Source organism: Jatropha curcas, chromosome 9 (genome assembly GCF_041381405.1).
Source record: "Jatropha curcas cultivar XTBG-Jc1 chromosome 9, XTBG_Jcur_1.0, whole genome shotgun sequence".
NCBI classification, from domain to species: Eukaryota; Viridiplantae; Streptophyta; class Magnoliopsida; order Malpighiales; family Euphorbiaceae; genus Jatropha; species Jatropha curcas.
Genome location: NC_143159.1, coordinates 17,084,209 through 17,088,850, shown reverse-complemented (window position 1 = coordinate 17,088,850; position 4,642 = coordinate 17,084,209). Strand labels below are relative to the sequence as shown.

The window sequence follows — 4,642 nt, the reverse complement described above, 5'->3', positions numbered from 1 at the left end:
AGCCCAAAAACAGATTATTCGGAAATTTCGATTAGAGAACACTTAAAAAGTTTCGATGAAATAAAATGGGACTCTAGTTACTAATTGATTACAAATGTATGTATATGTATGTAACTGCAATATAAATTAATTGTCTTAAAATCAAATATCATTACTATTAATATTGTATTATAATTGAGTAAATAGAGAAAATATTGCGAAACCGAACTAAATAAACAAAATAAGTCGAACCAGACCCAAAAATCAAATTGATTTTTCAAAAACCAAATGAATAACTTGAGAATCATGTGAAAAACCTGCAAATCGAGTAAAAATCGAGATGAGTCGTTGAATCAGACCGATCCGGTTCGGATCGAACCGAAATCATCTAGAAGTTGGACATACTTTATTTCTTTTCTTTTCTTCTTCTTCTTCCTTTCCTCTCCTGCGTCGACCTCATCTCCTCCTCCTCTTCTCCTCTTCTTCTCTTCCTCTTTCTTCTTCTTCTTCTTCTTCTTTCTTTCTTTCCTTTTTCTTTCTTTCTTTCCCTTTCTTCTTCCCTGCAACTGGGTCTGCGTCATTGCCAGCTCCTCCTCTAGCTCATCGCGCCACCACAGCCCCTTCTGCCTTCGATCGAGCAAGTGCCGCGCCTCACCCAGCTCGTCACGCCATCGCCACCGCCTAGCCGCCGCTCCAGCACGCCTCCGATCACCAAGCTAGCAGAAATTCAACAAAAAAAAAAATTATATCGGGGTATAAATTAATTTAAATACATTTTAGTTAATTAATTTAATTTTATTAATGATAGTTAATTAAATTTAGTTAGTTTAATTTTAATAATTTTAGTTGATTTAGTTAATGTTAATAATATTAGTTAATTAAATTAAGTTTATTATTTGCAGTTAATTAATTTAGTAGTATTAGTTAATGAAATTAATTTTATTATTTGTAGTCAATTAGTTTAGTTAAGTTAATGTTAGTAATGTTAGTTAATTAAATTAATTTTATTTGTAGTTAATTAATTTGGTTAATTTAATTTGGTCACTGTGAGTAGTTAATAGCTTTATAATATTAGTGTTGATATAATTAAGGTAGTTTAAAAATAATGTTATTGTAATGTATAAATTGGATTGTGTGGTGATGTTGAGATTGAAGGAGGATGGGAAAATGTCATTTGATTAATTGCCCGATGGATGGGGGCTGTGTGGTTTGAAATTATTAGATAAACTGTTGATATTTTAACAGGTGGATAATCCAAATTTTAGGGGAGATGCTGCCGAAAAGTCGGTAGAAAATAAATTGTATTTTAGAAACTAAATTACTTATAGAGATTAAATTATTCATAGAAATTAAAAATATAGAATAAGATTATGAGAGGGATAAATAAACAAATAAATAAATAAACAAGAGGAATGAATTTATATATAGTTCAGTGAATTAAATACCGACTAAAGTTATTAACGTTATGAATATTATATGATCAATCGTATTATCATTATTAATATTATTATTATTAATCATATTAAATATTTTGATTAGTAGTATCATAAAATATTAATTACCAAATAATTAGACGTTTTACTTAACAAATAAATTAGAAGAAATAAATCAAATAAAGATGCACTATAGATATATAGTTTAGTTTGATAAGTTAGTGAACCGACGAGTAACGAAAACAAATAAATGAAAACAAATAAATGACTGTAAACTGCATTTTCCAAATTAGAATTCTTATGTAGAATTTTCTTATTATATAGATACTTATAAAGTTTCGGACTGTGAAGACAAAGGCTGGGAGCGCACAATAAGAAAGGCAGTCCTTTGAAGGACAAAAAAAAAAACTGTGAGTAGTGTTAGATAATTCGCCTCATCTGCCCGTATTCATGCATTCACGACTAAATGTTATCATGCATTATTGCTATATTGTGATGCACTATTTGTTGATATTAAATAATGCTTGATTACCTGTGATGTGATATTGCTGTGCCTTGTTTGTGTGGAATTGCGATGATGTGGACCACCATGGATTTGTGAGGACGGTCTATGTGATATGGATCCTGAATATGATATGATATGGAGTTTGACCGTCAGCCGGGTAAATGGGAGATTGGCGCCCCCGTGTGCACCTGATGATATGGATTATATGGAAAACCACAGGATGACTTCTTGTTGTTGCGCACCTGATGATCTAGATTTGATTGTAGCCTGCAGGGTGGCCTCCTGTTGTGAGCACTTGATGATCTAGATTGGATGGAGACCACCGGGTTGCCTCCTGTTGGCAATTTTTTTTTTTTAAAAAGAGAGAGAATGGAAAAACAATGAGAGGACTGGTCAGTGAGGATTAGACCAGTTGGCCGTATGGGGGTCGGCTCCCTGGTGCACATGTATGAGAGGGCGAGCCATGTGTGAGGACGGCTCGTTGGGGTTTTAGGTGGTGCCACTGACTAATTTCCACGTGATGTGATTATATGAAGGTGATACTAATTGTGGTTGTTGTTGTATTGCCAATTGTGTGACACTGCATGATCATAAATTTAATCGATAAACAAATAAAAATATTTTAGCATCTGTATGATTGTGTGGGGTGAGAGGGTTATCTAACCCTACTCATTGAGTTTGGCGCTCACCCCTGCCTACCTATTTTTTTTCCAGGTAATAGAAGAAAGAAAAATCCTATGGAGTTGAGACATAAGTATAGAAGACTGTAAACGATAAATAAATGATGATGTAAATGTACAGGTAGAGTTCCGCAATTGTATTCTAGTGGGTTGTAGATGAACTGTACTAGTGGTACATAATTGAAATAAATTATTGGGCCTGTATCCACAATTATGAATAGTAAATGAGATTTGCATAATATAGGCTTACTACGGGCTTCGGGGGCCTTAAGCCCACCCAGGTGCTAGTGCCGGTCTGGTCCATGGAAATGGATCGTGACAAAGTTGGTATCAGAGCATAAGTTGGGCCTTAGGAATCAATTGCGGAACTTAGGAAATTGAAACTTAGGACTCCTATGTTGGGATCGGCCGTAACCAACAAAGGAGATGTAGTCTGGATTGAATTCCATTTTAGTGCCGGTGGACGCATCGCGCACGAGAATGGGAGGAAATCTATATGAAACTTAGGATGAGAATTAAAGGTAGATAAATAATAGTAAATTATAAACAGGTCTGGGTAACTGACGTTGATAAAATAAATTTTGAGTTTTGCTAAATCCTCTCCATAAATTTTGAAGCAGAAAATCAGTTGGAAATTGGTGTAATGGCCTGATCACCCAGTACACCTTGATCCAACAAGAGACACTGCTTTGTGAATTACTTGAAACTGTTTAGAAAAGAATTTAGAGTTTTAAAGACAATAAGAAAGTGAGTTTATTTGAATAATTATATATAAAGAAAAATGTTTTAGTATTTATTGGAAATTGTTTTTGTTGTGAAGTTGCAATTAATTGTTTAGTTTTATTGTTCTGTCGATTCTCTACAACGATTGCAATTTTGATTTATTGTCTATCCCGAGGACTAAATTAGGCCTACAGAAAATAATAGTGATAAATTAATAATAAATGGTATAGAATATGAATTTGAATGAAAATTTCAATTAAGATATAGATTAAATTCTAGAAATGTTGCGGTTAGGGATTACATAGTGGAAATTGTAATCTAAATTAGAAAGGGAGGATTTAGGATAAATAATCATACTAGACAAGAAATGCTCAATTAACCAAGGCAAAACTTAAGGATGTAAAAAGAGGAAATTTGTAAATTTCTCAAGTAGAATATTAAGGAGAATAGAAATTTATTGGAATAATTAAATAAAGTCAAACGTAGAAACGATAAATTGTGTTTAAGTACAACAAAAGGTAGTTGAAAGGTAGTTGATTGGGTAATTCTCGACATATAGAATTTAAATAGAGTTATTAAAGCAATATAAAAGACAAAGGTAATTTAACCATAAGAGTAAATGTGAAGACACATAATTTCAGATAGGTCATATTGAGGTGAGGCAAAATAACTAAACAGAATAAAGAAGCAGGTAAAACTTCCTTGAACAATTAGCATGAAAGGTAAGATTTTGGGTGTTTTAATATAGAATTAAAAGTAGTAAATAATTGGGCAAAGGTTTGAATTTAAAATTTGATTAATATGGAAAAGATTGACTAATAGATAATAGAAGTAATTACAAGTCATGGAATTATTATAAATCTATATGAGAAATTTACGAAAAGAAAATGATAAGTTGAGCAATTCAATTGAATCGTTAACAGACTTATGGAACTAGTGTGTATGTAAGGGGATAGTTGTAATAATTTAAAAAAAAAAAAAATTTATAAGGTGAAAAGTGTAGTAAGTGTATTAGATATGATATAATTAAGATTCTAGTACATGTAGGATACTTAGTGGGCTAGACTAAGTTGATGAATTAATTATAATAAAATGAATGTAGAAGATGATGAATAACTTTAAATCACAAATGGGGGAATGAATGGGGAAAGGAACGTGGATGCTATAGGAAAACTTAATAATTAAGGGAATTTGATATATCTAGGTAGAGAGTTATGTAAAAAGAACTAGTAGCAATTGTGAATCTAAGTTAATTATAAGAAACGTATATAAAATCTGCTTTCAAGCATTAAGTACAAAATTAGATTGAGGTGCTAAGTAAA

General features: G+C 32.1%; 1 long non-coding RNA gene across 1 annotated transcript; it reads left to right on the top strand.

The window, feature by feature from the left end:
* Positions 1-404: 404 nt before the first annotated feature.
* LOC149493715 (uncharacterized) lies at positions 405-2,836 on the top strand. Its single transcript, XR_016322456.1, has 3 exons — positions 405-732; positions 1,737-1,822; positions 2,632-2,836. It is a non-coding gene; the product is annotated as an uncharacterized LOC149493715 (long non-coding RNA).
* The last annotated feature ends 1,806 nt before the right edge of the window (positions 2,837-4,642 follow it).